General features: G+C 38.2%; 1 pseudogene; it reads right to left on the bottom strand.

Moving 5' to 3' along the window:
• Window positions 1-3,477: 3,477 nt before the first annotated feature.
• Window positions 3,478-17,920, bottom strand: part of LOC102475243 (40S ribosomal protein S6-like) — a 45,275-nt pseudogene continuing 30,832 nt past the window's right edge.

Genomic DNA, 17,920 nt, shown 5'->3' with positions numbered 1-17,920 from the left:
AATGGAGGAGAAGGGGTTGTGGTGTGGCCATCCCCCCTGGGGGATGATTTTTCACTTTCTGTCTCTCTGTCCCTCTCTGTCTATCTGGTGAGTACATGTGCCCTATAGCAAAAACCTCTACTAAAAACAATGATTTATTTCATTTGATTTATTGTTATTATTTTTCAATTTGACCAGTGAGAGACACAGAGAGAGAGAATGAGAATGTAAGCTGCCATGTATGGAACTTGAACCATTGTTGGCCACTTGGGAAGCCAGCGCCATAGCCATCACGCCACCTGCTAGTCCCTCTATCACTCTATTTTAAAAAAAGTAAAAAATTTAATTAAAGAAACCTATGGGTATCTACCCAAAGGATAAAAAAACAGTCAGAAAAACACTTGCATATCCACGTTTATTGCAGCATTATTCACAATTGCTAAGACATGGAATCAACCCAAATACCCAAAAACAGATGACTGGATTAAAAAAGTTTGGCACATATACACTATGGAATACTAGTCAGCCATAAAAACAATGAGACCCTGGCATTTGATACAAAGTGGATGAATATGGAAGATTTAATGCTAAGAGAAGAAAGCCATACTATTAAAGATAGTCATTGTACATCCCCACTTAGTATATACAGAATGTCTGCACTCTGGCAGAAACTGAAAGATTGGAAGGTGTAAAAATAGAGAGAGAGTGACTTCGGATACTAGAGACAGTGTGGGAGAGAGGTGGGCAATGGGGGTAAGGAGTGAGGGAATCAAGGGGGACAACAAAGCAAAACATTTAATGAACACAAAAAGGGAAAATTACCTGTCAATGATAATGTATATGGTAATAACTTTGACTGGACAATACAATGTACTCATGCTGGGAGGAAAAAAGTCTATGGGGTAGACAGAATAATGACCCCCAAAGATGTTCACATCCTAATCTTCCAGAACCTACGCATATGTTACCTTATATGACAAAAAGGACTTTAAAGCTCTTTCTGCCATGTGAGAGCACAAGAACTTAGTAGTCTGTAACTTGGAAGAGGGCCCTCAACAGAACCCAGGCATGCTGGCATCCTCATTTTAGACTTCCAGCCTTTATAATGAAGAGAAATAGAATTGTTTTTAAAATGCTACCTAGTTTATAGCCCTTTGTTATAGCAGCCCAAACTGAGACACTGCCCTTCCTGCAAGTTTATTATTCCAGGGTAATTTAAAAATAAGTTTTTTGATAATATTCCCATCCCCAAATTCCACTGGAATTTTTTTTTTTCTCTTAAAGACAGTCTAGATGTCTCAATCCTGACTCAGATCCCCAGCTGAGACTAGAGGCACATGCCACCATGCCTGGCTTCTTTTTTTCACAGGATCTTGCTATGTTGCCTAGGCCAGTCTCAAGCTTATGATCTTCCTGAATTGCTGTGACTTATCACAATGCCCAGTCTGTAGGTTTGATTGGGAATCAAACATGGGCTCCCTGTGTGATCCCAGCCTGAGGAGCAGTGTCCTAGCAGCATGTGTCACTGTGGCTGGGTCCACTGGACCCAATTTCATAGATTAATTTGGATAAAACAAATCTTTGAGTTATTAAATTTTTCTATCCATGAACATGGGTCTCTCTAAGTTTGTAAATAGAATTTTAGTCAAAAAAGTATTAAACACTTTTTCTTGGAATAATTATTTGTTTAATTTTATTTAATATTATTTTTATTTTTTAAAATTTGCTATAGGGCATGTGTGTTCATGAAAGAGAGAGAGAGAATGCAAGCTGTCAGGTCTGGGACTTGAACCACTATCAGCCATGTGGGAGTCCAGTGCCTTAACCACTACATCACCTGCTAGGTCCAAGCGTTATACCCCTTTCACTAAATTTGTTCATAGGTTTTGTTTTATGCAACTATGAATGATACCTTGTCCTTCTTTTGTGTGTTTTCTAACTAGTATTTTATAGGAAGTTTTAAATTTTGTGCAGCCTTTTTATTTACTTATTTTTCTTAGCTAATGGTGTTACTGAGCCCTCTTTTTATTTCTAATAGTTTTTCAGTAGCTCCTCTTGGGTTTTTGGTAGATAGATAGATTACCTGCAATAAGGGTATTTGCTGCCCTTCTGTGTTTGCATTTGTATATTTCCATATATAGTATATCCTTTGTTTTATTTTGGGGGTATAATTATATTGGTTAGCATTTCCAAGCCTATTCATAAATGAACAGCCTTGCTTATATCTTGATTTTAATGAAATTCTATTGTGGCATTTTTCAACTACTTAAAAGTCATAGCCCCAAGACCAGCAGATGGCGTAATGGCTATGTCACTGGACTCCCACGTAGTTGATCTCAGTTTGAGTCCGGGCCGGTGGCTTAAACTCACACCGGGCACGTGTGTGTGCGTGCCCAAGATCCAGAGAGGAGAATGGAAGAGAAGGGATTGCAGTGTGGCCATCCCCCCTGGGGGGTGATTTCTCGCTTTCTGGCTCTGTCTTTCTGGAGCGTACATGCACCCTATAGCAAAAACCTCTCTAAATAAATAAATAAATAAATAAATAAGCCATAGCCCCTAAATACCTTATCATTTAATATTTTGCATATCTCACACTGAAGGAAATTCTGTCAATTTTTGCTTTTTGGTGCTTTTTAAAATTGTGAAAACTGGGGTCAGCAAGTGGCATGTGGTTAAGGCTCTGAACTCCCACATAGCTGATGGTGGTTCAAATCCTGGACCCGGCAGCTTGCTTTCTCACTTTCCCTCTCTCTCTCTCTTTCTTTCTGGCCAAATTGAAAAATAATAATAAATAAAATAAAATAAAATAATTCTTTAAAAAATTGTGCAAACAATATATAGACTGAATATGTTTTCTTTTTTCCAAACTGTATCTCTTTCCCATTTCCCAAACTGTACCTGTTTCCCATGGGGGAACACCTCCATCTTCCAGACTTTGGCAGACTAGGGTGGACATTTTGATGAAAAATCACCATTCAGGGCTTCTCAGCCCTTGTGGCAAAGATCAAATAAAGAACATTATTCAGCTTTTCACCATAATATTATTCCAGTTGTGTACTGAATTGTGAGGTATTTTGGAAGGCCTAATACATTATTTTAAATGTACCTTATAATCTTGAACTATCACCATATTAATTGGAACGAGCCCCACAATGACATAATATAGTGTTCTTTTAATACATTCTTTTAATACAGCATGAGATTCAAGGGTTTCATTTTAAAGAAATGTCCTATAGATCTTTTCAGCATGTAACAAATCATAAGCCTCTTAGCAACATGGTTTCAGGCAAAGTGCTTTAAATAATTAATTGATACCTATAGTCAATTTTTAAAAATTAATTTTATTCATTATTATTTTTATTTTTGTTTTAGACTATTTTTAATTTTTAAATTTGATATATTTTACATTCATTTACATATCTTTACAGCATACAAAATGAGTTTCCTTTTTTCTTTTTTGAAAGCTGATCTTATTTATTTGTTTCTCTTATAAAAGTCTTATTTTTGACTGGATTCAAACTTAGAAGTAGAAGCTCTCAGGGAGGACAGCCTGCGTCTCTTTGCAATCTGTTCTCTGCGTTTTTCTTTAGCCTCCTTCATTCTCTTGGCCAAAAGTTTAGCATATTCTGCTGCCGCTTCCTTATTTTTCTTAGTACGTTGTCTCTTGAGAGCAATACGCTGGTGCTTGTGTTGCAGGACACGGGGAGTCACAAGATTCTGAATCTTAGGTGCTTTGGTCCTAGGTTTCTTACCTTCTTTATTTAAGGGCTTTCGTAGAACATATTGGTGGACATCGTCTTCTTTAGAGAGGTTGAAAAGTTTTCGGATTCTGCTAGCTCTCTTAGATCCCAGGCAACGAGGCACGGTAGTATGTCAGTCCTGGAATATCCTTCTCTACTTTTTTAACAATAACCAAGTTGAGAACACTCAGATTGGCATCCACAACGCAGCCCCAAACAGATTAGCACTTTCTTTCTCCAGTTCTCCTTGGTCTGTAACAGGAATGTCCCTTACGCAGTAGCAGGCAGACACGGCCGTGGGTCAAGACACCCTACTTCATGGGGAAACCTTGTTTGTCGTTTCCACCACTGATTCAGACTACATAACCCTTCCACTCTTCACCCAGAGCATCAGCAGCAACTTCTGTGGCCATACGCTTCTCATAAAAAGTGCGAAGTTTGCGTTCATCATCCACTTCAGTGAGTTTCTGGCAGCCCATGGCTGGGAAGGAGATATTCAGCTTCACCTTGAAGCAGCTGACCTCCTCCGAGTCACCATGAAAAACAGCAAGTTTTCTTATCCAGAATACACTGAATATTGGTCCAAAGATATTACCATACCTATTATCTTCTACAGATAATTTTCCATTTTGTGCTTCTTAACTTTTACCTTTTTTCTTTTTTCCTCTTGATTCCTTCCCTCTCACCCTCTGAAATAGAGTGTTTGTATAACCAATTTGCTCTTTTAACCTGTGCATAACTTTATATATATGTTTTGTTTTGTTTTATAGTTTAAAATGTTTTATTTCTTGATTCATAAAGAAATTTATATGTACAAGACTTAAACAGAAAGGCCGCTTTCAATCACAAAATGAGATATTTATTCAAACTCCACTGCGAACAATTTTAATGCACCCTTCAATGTTTTGCATAAATAATTTTAACTATGAAGTCCAAGTTCTGAGTTGTATATTAGTTAATAAGACACTTGTGATGTAGATTGGTAAAGCCAATTTTAAGCTGCTTGTATTTTTCTTTTTTTCCCCACATACATGTAGATATTTATTTATCATTTCTGATATTTTCAAATCATTTGTATATATTTAAATTTTTATATGGTAATATTCTCTTTATGAAAAAAATCTTCTTACCATTTCTCGTATTATATGTTTGCTGAAGCATATTAACATTAGAATGTAGGAGGATATTATTTAACCTTTTTAAAAAGTATTTTCACTGATTATAGAATTATAAGTTGATCGTATTTTTTTTCTTTTAGTACTTTAAAATTGTGCTTTATTAAATTTTTTTGGCTTGCATAATTTCTGGTGAGGAGCCTATTGTCATTCTTTCTCATTCAGAACTATTTAGTGTATTTTCAAGATTATTACCTCCCCCCTCCACATTTTATCGATTCACAAAAGTTCTTAAATAATCTAACTACTTTCAATACCAAGCTCTGCTTATATATACATATCTATGAATACATGTCTGACTTAAGGCATGAAACTCTGAGTAGAATGAATACACTATACGGTAGCATCTAGCTGATGCTATATAGTATACTACGGTCATTAATTATGTATTTTTACTATATTTTTTAATTTCAAGAAAAGCACACTTAACTTTAATAAATCAAAGAAATGCTAAGGAATATGCTTAAAACTTAAAGCCAGGGAACAGGTTGTGATCCTGTTCAAATAGTGGATACATGAACCTATTGACAGCTCAAGACAAGAAAAAAATCCTTAAAATCAGAAAACAAAGCCTAGGAAAAAAATCAACAATGTTTTAGTCAAAAGACATAAAATTCTATTTCGTCAGTTCAGTCTCATGTACTTTATCTTTTATTGTGATTCAATTTTCCCAATTAAATTCTGGGATATAATATTCAACTCCAGACTTGTCCCCACGATTAAGTTGGCCATTTTCTTAGTTTTTGAAGTCTTATTTCTGTGTGACTGTATTGAATTTTCCTAGTATAGCACTCCTTGAAGAACTTCTTGGAGATCTGGTCTGGTGTTGATAAATTCTTTCAGGTTTTGTTTATCTGAGAATGTTCTTGTCTTTTCTTCCCATATGAAGGATAATCGTTCCGGGTATAGTATCCGTGGTTGCAATTGCTTTTCCCTTAACACTTTGAATATATTTTTCCATTCTTTCCTCACTCGCACTGTTTCCGATGAGAGATCTGCTGTCAGCCTGATGGAATATCATTTGTAGGTAACTTGCCGTTTGTCTCTTGCCAATCTTAGTATCTTGTCTTTGTGGTTTTGCTCAATCTGGCTATAATGTGTCTTGGAGAATATCTTCTTGGGTTGATTCTACTGTGAGTCCTTTGTATTTTGGGGGACTGGATCTTTCAATGTTTCTGTAGGTTTGGAAAGTTTTCTTCCAGGATTTCATGGAATAGATTGTCAATGCCCTTACAGGTCTCTTCCCCTTCTTAGATACCAATTATCTGGATGTTTGGATGTTTAATAGTACCTAGTATTTCTCGTATAGTATTCTCATGTTTTTGGACAATTTTCTCAGTCTTTGTGGTGGATTCTTCTAGGTCAGTGATTCTATCTTCAACATCTGTGATTCGATTCTCAGTGTGATCTAGTCTGCTTTGAATACTTTCAAGGAAGATTTTGACTGCCTGTATTATAGTCTCCATCTTTAACAGGTCCATTTGATTCTTTTTTAAAGTGTGTAATTCCTCTTTTAGATCTTGCAAGAATTTCCTCACCTCCTGAGGCTTGTCAGCTCCTTTCCCCTGCCTCTTCGGCAGTTCATTGTCTCTCTTAGATCTCTGTGAGCTTCATCACTATGAAAATTCTAAATTCTTTATCTGACATTTCCATGAATTTCATCATACTGTCTGAGGATGAAGAGTAGTTATTTTTCCTTGGAGAGGTATTTTCTTGTTTTTTTTCCATATTTCTTGTGACCCTGTGGTGATTTCTAGTCATCTGATGGATGGTGCGGTTCTTCTAATTCTTGAAGTTTAGTCTGAGTGTTCAGAGGCGTACAGGAGGAGGTGATCTACAATCTCTCTTCCGTTCCATTCTCACTCTTTGTGCATCAGAATCAGTGGGAATAGAGAAATATTCTGACTCTAATTGTATTCAGATGTTTAGATCCTGTTCACTTGAACCTGTGTAGACACTTAGTGAGTAGAAGCTGAGAAGCCAATGATTAAAGATTAAAAAAAAGAAAAGAATTAAAGAAAAGGGAAGAAGAAAATAAAACATAAGAAGAAAAAAGGATAATAAAAAACTATAGATTTTAATATTAAAATGCAAAAATTGAAAACTGCGTGGCATGCAAGCGCCATGCAAAAGCACCATTTCACAGCTGAAGTTCAGGATCCATGTGGAGATGAGCCTGGGTTTGTGCCTTTCTAGAAATAAGTGAGGAAGAAGTCTCAGCAGAAAATCATTTTAAGTCCCTGAAAGCACTAGTTCACAGCTGAAAGTTCGGGATCCAAGTCAAGCTGCTTATATTTTTCAGTACAGGTTCACTATTAAAAATATATGTTGTTAACTAGTGAAATAACAATCCTCAAAGATCTTCTCTTTGTCCATGTTCATATATTTGTAATCTAATTTCATTTCCTAATTTTCCTTCTTGTAGGTAATTTTTAATCTGCAGTAGTTATTCATTACATTCTCTATGCATCTCACTCATCTCTTTTATCTCAGCCTTCTCATACTTCGCCATTTTCTTCTTTCTGGAAATAACCACTACAACAACTCCAGTGATAATTGCTATTATTACAACCACAATGACAGCAATGATGCCAGCTTTTAGACCCAGCATTGAAAATTCATGTGCTTTCTCATCATCATAGTAAATTAAAGTTTGACCAGGATCCAGATCCAGTTGTTCTCCACTTACTCTCAGGTCTCTTTCTAGGCTGTCTTGCTTCATTTAAGAGTAAATCTTCCATATTTGTCCACAGTTTATCAAATTCTAGGACCTCATTATTTTTTATGACTGTAGTATTTCAAAGTGTATATGAGCCACATTTTTTAGAGTCTGTTTTTGATCATTCAGAATTAAAAGGAAAAGCAGGGACTCTGAAATGATAGGTGAAGAAAGAAATTGACTAAACAAAATCTGAGATACATACATTTCCTATGTATGAAATATTGGGTTGTCAGAAAAGTCATGACACATTTTTGCATATAAAAACATAGACTTTCCCAATGACCCAATGGCTTTGAATGTAACCATTTGGGTGCTAATTTCCTGAGGTAAATGCTTTGGTTGACCTTTAGGACAAAGCACCCAGAAGTTTTAAAATGGTTGAGTATACTAACTCTTCAACCTACGAACAACAAACACAGTGAAACTGCTTTATCCCAGCAAGAATCATGTTTTATAAAGAAAGTTCAAACAAGTTATAGTTAGCTCAAAGAAGTGAAACTTTTAGTCATCTAGTAAACCCCTTATCTGTTGCTTTAAGTTTAAATCAGGGTCATTCTAGATGAACTTCCAATTACCCTGACATAAAAGCTAAGTTAGCCAGCACATCCCAAGGGGTCAAAAGGGACTTTGCAGATGTGATTAGATTAAGATCCTGAGATGGAGAGGTTATCCTGGATTATCTACATGGATACTATGTAATTACAAGGGCTGTTATAAGGGAGAGACAGAAGTTCTAGAGATAGGACAATGGAAGCAAAGGTCATTGCTACAAAGAGAATTGAAAATGCTGTGTTGGCATCTATAAGATGGAAGAAGAGGCCATAAACCAAGGAATGTAGGCAGCCTCTAGAGGCTGGACAAAACAAGTAACCAGTCTTTGCTGAGAGTGTCCAGAGGACTACAATCCTGATGTCTTGAATTTAGCCCTGTGAGACCCATTTAAGACCTTTAGAACTGTATCATAATACATCTGCTCTTCTTACTTTCCTTCTCTTCTGTCCTTTCTTTCTCTTTCTTCTTTTCCTTCCTTTCCCTCCCTCTTCCTTCCTTACTTCCTTGTTTTTTTTTCTTTTTCTTTTTCTTCCTTTCTTCTTTCTCTTTCTTTCTTCCTTTATTCTTCCTCTCTTTATTTTCTCTCTCTCTCTCTTTCTCTCTCTCTTTCTTTTTCTTTCTCTTTATTATTTCTCCGTGTTACAATCCTCTCCTCTTTGCACAGCTCCCAGATGGGACTGCAGACACACACCACCACACGACATTCTTTTTTTCCCAGACAGGGTCTCCCTGTGTTGCCCAGGCAAACCTTGAGCTTGCAATCCTCCTGCCTCAACTTCCCAATTCACTGGAATTAATAAGCACACGTCTCTGTGCCCAGTCTTTAGGTTGGACCAGGAATCAGACCTCAACCTTCCATATGGATCCAGTCTGTGGAGTATAGTATTTTAGCAGCATGTGCCACCATGACAAGGCCCACAATATTTTAAACCTGTAACTGGTAATTTGTTATAGAGCCATAGAAAACCAATATTCCCTGTGTTGAAAGATAGACCCCCAAATGTACAAGGTTAGTAGTTTACAGGGGTAGATGGGAACAGGATAGAAAAGATAAGGGAATATAAAAGGGGTTCCAGGGATGGGCCAGTGACACTTTTTGAGTATACCTTTTTGTATATAGTTCTGGTTTTTAGAACCATTCTAGTGTTTCACCTCTAAAAAATATTAATATGGATGAAAGGGAACTCAGAATGGAATACAAACAGAAACAAAGAAACTTAACTGTATTACAAATGAATAACAATCACAGTGAAAGGGTCTGAGAAAATAACTAACCTAGGTATATGGAATTGTGTTCCCCCCAAATTTATAGGTTGAATCTCCAATCCCCAGTGTGACTATATTTAGAGATAGGGACTTTAAAGAGGTAATTAAAGTTAAATGAAATCATAAGGGTAGGCTCTAATCTGATAGGACTGGCATCTGTATCAGAAGAAGACACACGAGTATGTCACACATAAAAAGACTATATGAGAATGCAGGAAGAAGAAAGCCTTATGCAAGCCAAGAGGAGAGGCCTCACCAAAATCCAACTCTGCTGACTCTTGATCTTAGACTTCTAGCCTCCAAAACTGTGAGAAATAAGTTTTTGTTGTTTAAGCCATCATTTATCTTATTTTGTTAAAGCAGCACTAGGTAACTAATACATTAGACAACTTTGAAAACAGATTTTGCGGTTATATACTTTAAGATAGTGGTTCTCAAACTTTGGTATGGATCACAATCACCTGAGGGCTTGTTAGAACTCAGGTTCTAGTCCCCAGCACCAGAATTTCTTATTTGATAGATCTGGGGTAGTGCCCAAGAGTTTGCATTTCTAACAAGATCATTCTAACAAATTATGCTGATGCTGGTGGTCCAGGGACTTGACTTTAGAACCACTGTCCTCAGGCCAGACAATAAATAACTCTCCAAAAATACTGTGCTGTTATTAGTAAGTTTGTTTTCCACAGAGATATGGGTTAGCAATTCTGAATCTATGTATTTTCTAGTATTGAGCAAGTAAGTAATATTTGTGGGTAACAAGAGCCAGATTTCACTCTGTCAGAAGTCACAAATAAGGAAGATAGAAGACTAGAATGAACCTTGTGGTGATCAGAGTTACCAGTAAGAGGACTTTTTAAATATGTGCACACACACACACACATATACACACACAACCTCTGATATCTGCTATACTCACACAGATATGTAGAAATAGATATAGATGTTTATATTTCTTAACTGTCTTCTGAGAAGGCCCAGAAGCAAGGACACCCCAATGCCAATGAACACACATAGCACTCAGATCTTGGTTTTTAAATATTCCATTCTTCACATAAAAGGAACTGGACAATAAACATATCCACATGTCAGTTTTTCAATTTACATATCCATAGGTCAAAAATTATATTTAAAAAATAGTTTTAAAAGGTAAATACAATATGGGCTTTTAGAAAAAGGAACTGGGGCTTCTTGGAGAAATGACTGATTGTGATTTTAAGGGCTGGGGCAGGGAAAGTATAAGATGAGCTTAGAATGTGTTCTGCCAGAAAGTAAGAAAGTGCTCATGGAATAATGAGCACATATTGAAATAAGAGGAGGAATCAACCTGAAGGGATTCACAATAATGAAATATGGGACAATTTAAGCAGCTAACTAATGATAGTAAAGAACATACGTAAAGAATAAAATAAGAATTCTTGAGTCAATATTATTATTATTGCTTGTTTATGGCAATAACTGAATAAATAAAAGAGAAAAAAGAAAAAGCAATTGCTTATAGTAGAATTTCAATTTATCAAGGTAGAAAGAATAAAGGAAATAGAAACATCATTTGGCAGTTACCACACTAATAACTGTTCCAGCAAAAATTACCAGTGAATGCTAAAATTAATGGATGAAGATGAAGTATGATTAGAAACAAGATATTTATATAGTTTCAAAATATCTGCACACTAAGTGCTTTTTAAAGTTTAGAAATTTTGGGGGACCAGTAGATGGCATAATGGTTACATTGCTGAACTCCCATGTAGTTGACTGTGGTTTGAGTCCTTGACTCAGCAGCTGAAAATTCATGCCAGGCATGTGTGCGTGCATGCCCAAAATCACGAGAGACGAGTGGAGGAGAAGGGATTGTGGTGTGGTCATCCTCCCCCCTCTCTGGCGTCCCTGTACTGCTTTTGTAATTTTTTGAGTAAGTCTGTAATTATGTCAAAGTGAAAAGTTGAAAATAAAATGTGAATTATTTACTTCCTGTCCCACTCCCCATATCCCTGAATGATTTGACTGCTGTTTGTTTGCAGTGTGGCTTATGGAGGGGCCAGAGTATCAGTGGGGAGACCAGTCAGGAGACTGTTGTATTAGACCAGGGGACACATGATAGTGGCTTGGACTAGGGTGATGGTAATGGGGATGAAGAGGGTGGATGGATTGAAGACACATTTTGACATCTTTATGGGAAGGACATTGCACAGGAAGAAATAGAAGAAAGAGCAACCTCATTAGAAAAGGAGGTCCCTGGGCATTGTCTTCAGATAAAATGTAGGACAGAATAGATCCTACATTCCTGTAAGTGTTTTCACAGATAATGCAACATCTATTATGTATTAGGTCGTTGGGAGCCATGCTGTATTTTTTCTTTTTTGAGAGAGATTTTTGCTATAGAGCGTGTGTGCTTGGCGGAGAGACAGAGAGAGACTAAGATGGAAAGTGAGAAATCACCCCCCCCCCCAGGGGGAATGGCCACACCATAATCTCCTCCATTGTCCTCTGAGGATTTTGGGCACAGAAACCAAGGAAACTAAAAGCAAACATGATATCAAATATTGAGTTTGTCTATGCAAAAATTTGTCATGATTTTCCCAAAAAGCCAATTAAGATGGACTCTTTATCATGAGATTTGCATTTCCCATCAGTTTTTTTTTTTTTTTTTTGAGTGTTCTTCTCATTTGGGAAGATAACTCCCTCCTGAGTTTCCCTCTGCCAAGGACCTTTATTTCGCTAATCACTCTGCTCTTTTCAAGGGAGGTAGAGTTGAGTTCTGTGTTGTCACCTCAATTGTAACCTTTACAGAGTCTAACTGGTCTGCTTGGTCATGACATGCCCTTCCCTATATTTAAGTAACTACCTGGAATGTTCTCTTATTAAACTTTTGTCTTTCAAGGCTCAGCTTAAGAACCATCCTATTCAATATGTCTTCCTGGATTTCCTCAGCCTAAAATAATCCCTCTCTTTCCTTAAGTCATAACTCTTAGTTTATTCCTCTAACTTAGCCCACATTCGCAGTTATGCTCATTGCTTTGTACTTGTGCTCATACTAGATTTATTCTCTACCAGATTTTAAATTTCTCTTCTTTTTTCTTTTCTTTTTTCTTTCTTTCTTTTTCTTTTTCTTCCTTTATTTTTGGAGAGGTTTTTGCTATAGGGCGTGTGCACTTGCCAGAAAGACAGAGAAAGGCAGAGAGACAGAAAGCTAGAAATCACCCCGTGGGGGGATGGCCACACCACAATCCTCCCTTCTCCTCCAGACCCCTCTCGGGATCTTGGGCATGCACGCACACATGCACAGTGTGAGTTTAAGCCACCAGGCCCAAGACTTGAACCGTGTTCGACTACATGGGAGTCCAGTGACATAGCCATTATGCCAACTGCTGGTCCCCAGATTTTAAATTTCTTTTAGGCTTTTTTTTTTTTTTTTTGAGAGGTTTTTGCTATAGGACGCGTGTGCTTGCCAGAAAGAGAGATAGAAAACGAGGAATCAACCCCCGGGGGGATGGCCACACCGCAATCCCTTCTCCTCCATTCTCCTCTCGGGATCTTCAGCATACACGCACACACACCCGGCGTGAGTTTAAGCCACCGGGTCCCAGATTTTAAATTTCTTGAGTGAAGGTGCATTCTACTTTAAATGAATTACTTTTTCCATCATCAAATGCAAAGGAGGTTCAGCAATAAAATAAGTTGATAAATTCCCCCAGATATTTTCACTCTAATCTTTACTTTCTCTTGTTTCTATTGAGGACTTTTCCAATGAAATGTTGGAAGCACTTCCTTTGTCCCTAGTGATTTCCTTTGTGCATTCAAGCACCTGCCTTTTCCTAGGATTTTTTATTCTATTGCTTTGATGGAGTTGCTTCCACCAGGGGGAGCTCTTTACTATATATAGCTTAATTTATTTTTCTTTAGGAGGTAGATGAAAGACTTCCTCAGACAAAATGTCAGAACAATGGAAACACATAGTAAGAAGTAGGAACTGAACATTTCCTAAGACCTGACTTGATCCCAGCACTAGCTGGCTACTCAAATGCCATTTCACTTGTCAGATTGTGCTTTGGTATGATTCTGGCCCTTGTGTCAAGATATTCCCCTTTCTAATCTACCTCATTGATTCCATCTACAAACATATATTGAATGTGTATTTTGTGTCAGGTGTTGTTATAGATGCTGAGGCTTCATCTGTAAATAAATCAGGCCATGTCCCTGACCTCATGAAGCATGTATCCATCCACAGGCACTTCAAAAATCTCATGAAAATATGAAATTAAAGGACTAGTTGATTTTGGTGCAAAAGTTCTGAAATCTGTGTATAGATTTTTGTCATAATATGTATTATTATGAAAGTAATATCTCCTTTTTTTTCTTTTAGAGATAGTTTTGCCATAGGGCTTATGCTCTTGCTGGAGACATACAGAGAGACAGAGAGACAGAAAGCGAGAAATCACCACCACAGGAGAGAGGACCATGCTACAATCCCCTCTCCTCCATTCTCCTCTTGAGATTTTGGGCATGTGAACACCCATGCTTGGCTTGAGTTTTAAGCTTCCGGGTCTGAGACTTGACCTGTGGTGGACGACATGGGAGTCCAGCAATGTAACCATTACGCCATCTGCTAGTCCCAGTATCTCCTTTTGTTAATAGAAGTTTTTGCCTTGGGGTGCATGTGCTCATTGGAGAGCGATAGAGACAGTGAAAAGGAAAGCAAGAAATTGCCCCTTGGAGGGATGGCCATGCTGCAATCTCTTCTCCTCCATTTTCCTCCCAGGACCTTGGGTACACACATATGTGTGCCCAGTGTGAGTTTCAAGCCACCAAATCCAGGACTTGAACTGTGGTTGGCCATGTGGGAGTCCAGTGATGTAACTGCTATGCCATCTGTTGGTCCCAATATTGTCTTTTTTTTTCCCTGAGAGAACTTTTTTTTTTTTCTTTTTTTGCTAGGGGACCCAAGTGCTCAATGGAGAGACAGAAAAACAGAAAGCGATAAATCACTCTGGAGGAAAGACGGCCACACTGCAATCCCTTCTTCTCCATTCTCCTCTCAGGATTTTGGGCATGTACACACACACACCTGGTGTGAGTTTCAAGGCTCTGGGTCTGAGACTCGAACCACCATTGGCTGTGTGGGATTCCAGGAACATAACCATTATGTCATCTACTGATCCCAATATCTGCTTTTTGAAGACCTTTCATATATGGGTAACAAATAGTAAGTGAAATAAATAAATAAAATATAATTTATTACATAGGGATAAATATGAAAGAGAAAAAAAATGCAGAGTCTTATAGATCATCCTAAGAACTTTGACTTTTATTCTGAGTGAGATGGGAAGCGTTGGGGAATTTTGAGTGGAGGGGTAATGTGATCTGACTTATATCTAAAAAGGTTTGCTTTGGTTGTTTTGTAGAAAGCACAGTTTAAGGGACAATCTTGGATTAGGATGGGAATGGTAGAATTGGGAAGTTGGATTTGGGCTATATTTTGAAGCTGGAACCAACAGATTGGATGTGAGACATGAGAGAAATCAAGGAAAGCAGAGCTACAGCCAATAGCAATGACAATAATGTGACTGGTGCTCCTGGAATTGTGTTACATAACATCTCTGTCCAAGATGATGCAGAATGTTTGTCCTGAGAAGCTGGAAGGGTGACGTTACTACAAACTGCAATGGTGAGGACTGTGGGATAGATAGGTTTGGGGGTATATCAGAAGTTCAGCTTTTGATATGTTTGAATTTGAGCTGTCAACCAGACATCTATGTGGAGATGTTTAACAAACTGTGGGATGGGGCCAGCAGATGGCATAGTGGTTCAGGCGCTGGACTCCCACATGGCCGACTGTGGTTTGAGTTCCAGACCTGGCAGCTTGAAACTCACAATGGGCTTGTATGCATACATGCCCAAAATCCCGAGAGGAGAATGGGAAAGAAGGGATTGTGGCATGGTCATCCCTTCTGGGATGGGGGGGTGACTTCTTACTCTTGCTCTCTTTCTCTCTTTGTGTCTCTGGTGAGCAAACGTGCCCTATAGCAAAAATCTAATAAAAAGAAAAAGAAAAAGGAAAAAAAATAAGTTGTGGATTATATGAGCTTGACATTCAGAAGAGTGACACAGATTGGAGATAAAAAACTTGAGTGTAGGCATATAAATACTATTTAAAGTATGATATGGATGAATTCACTAAGGGGGTGAGAGTAATTAGAAAGGATTAGGGGGCCAAGCCCTAGGGCACTCCAGCATTTAGAGTTTAGGAAGATGAGGAGAAGCAAGCAAAGAGACTAAGCAGGAGTGGTCAGGAGGTATAAGGAAACCCAGAAAAGTATGGTATCCTGGAAGCCAAGTGAAGAAAGCTCTTCAAGAAAAAGGAAATGACCACAGGAAAATATTCTAGTTGACCAAGTAAGATGAAGGCTGAGAATCCTCGGTAGGATTTAGCAATATAGTGTCACTGCTGGTCTTAATCAAAACTGTTTCCGTGCATGAATGCTTGATTGGAGTGGTTCAAAAGAGAAAGGGAAGGGAAGAAGAAACTGTAGACAGGAAGTTTAGAATCATCTTTTGAAGGGTATCATTGTAAAAAGGAGCAGGGAAATGAGGCAATAACTTGAATGCTGTGTGGGGTCAAGAGAGTTTATCTAGGATGGAAGAGTTCATTGCAAGTTTGTTCCAGAAATACTCACTGGGAGTTGGCTTCCACTTATCTCTATTCACTTGTGTTTCTTGGAGGTAGTACCCAGTAATCCTCAGGGAAAGTGGATTCCTTGAGGATTAGTCAAGCCTCAGATGTAGGAGGGGATGTTACCAACAGGTATGAGTAGAATGAACTTTAAGGCAACTCATGGATACTCTTTACCAAAACTGAACTCAGAGCCTCTGTAGTTAGCAAGAGAGAGTATCTTCATTTGTGGAGAAAATGGGGCTTGTGAACTTTAGCCGTCTCCCCCACCTACTTGGCGATTCCAGCCTCCCTTGCCAACTTTGGAAGGTCTGGCCTTAGTTACATTAAAGAGTGCCTGTGGGTTCCCTTCCAGAAACAGTATCTATTGTATGGAAGGGAGAGGAGAAGAAGGGGGAGATGGAGTGGGAACCAAGTGGGGAAACTGACATAAAATTTGAGGCCACAGGTTCATTATTTTCCTGTTCTTTGGTAAGAAGTGACCTCAGTAACTGAAGACAGTATAGTGCTGGGCTTGCTTTCCTAGCTCTGTGTTTCCATAAGGATGGCTTTGAAAACACAAGTTCTAATGGTCTCCATGTAGCCAGTTATTTGCTTGAATTGCTTTCCTATTTTCATGTGTTCAAGTTCATGTGTCACCTGCTCCATTCAAAGAGCCTTCTGAGTTCTCTCGCAGGCAAAATCAATACTTACTTTTTGCATTTCCATAGCAGTTTTCTCTCTCTTTCCTACTAAACATCACATTGTGTTAGAGTTGTGCGTCGATATAAACTGAAGAGGCAGTAGGGTAGAGGGGATAAGAGCATGAGCTCTGGGCCTAGGGTGCTTTTTCTTTCTTTCTTATTTTCAGAAAGAGAATTTTTTTGCTATAGGGCGCATGTGCTTGCCGGAGAGACAGACAGAAAGTGGGATATCACCCTCCAGGAGGGATGGCCACACCACAATCCCTTTTCCTCCATTCTCCCCTTGACTCTTTGGGCACAAATCCGGCCTGAGTTTTAAGCTGCCAGGTCCGGGACTCGAACCGTGGTCGACTACGTGGGAGCTCAGCGATGTAACCATTACTCCATCTTTTGGTCCTGCAGGGTGCTTTTTCAAATGCTGGCTTTGGCAAATTGTTTAACCTCTCAGTGTCTCAGTTTCTTGTCTCTCATCTTGGTTTAATAATAATAGTATTGCCCTTATAGGGGCTTTGTAAAGATGAAAGAAATTAATACATGTGAAGTACTTAAAACAGTACCCAGCACATGGTAAGTGCTCTGTGAGCTTTTATTGTTTGTCTCTCTTTTCCTTGAGGAATATGACTGTATTTTTCATCTTTGTATCATTAGTGCTTAGCACTAGGCTTGGCAGAGTACTAGGTGGTTAGTACATTTTTGTGTGCATAAACCACATTCCTAAATAAAACCAGTTTAAGTTTGTGTTTAATAGTTTCATATGCCTGTTGCCCTTTCATGAGTTCATTTATTCCCATGTACAACTCTGTGAAGGTTCTAGAGTCCAATAGCCTAATTTGTATCGTTGCTTTGCCACTTACTAGGAGGATGAGTTTAGGCATGATATTTAACCTCTCACTGCCTCAGCTGCCTCATCTGGAAAAGGAGAAAAAAATATAGGAAGCTAACTAGAGTTACTGAACACTCAAATGTTGACTATAAGTAATAATAATATTATAACTAATTAAATGATTTAATGAGCAGCTATGGTATTCCATAGATTATGTTCGACAATAGGGATGCAGAGATGAATAAGGCTTGGTCCCTGCACTCAGAAAATCCATAAGGTCAAGAAGGAAACAAGTGTGAACAAGTCACCATCT

This window comes from Tupaia chinensis, unplaced genomic scaffold, assembly GCF_000334495.1.
Source record: "Tupaia chinensis unplaced genomic scaffold, TupChi_1.0 Scaffold145659_1, whole genome shotgun sequence".
NCBI classification, from domain to species: Eukaryota; Metazoa; Chordata; class Mammalia; order Scandentia; family Tupaiidae; genus Tupaia; species Tupaia belangeri.
The sequence above is the reverse complement of the archived record's forward strand: the minus strand, read 5'-3'. Positions and strand labels throughout refer to the sequence as shown.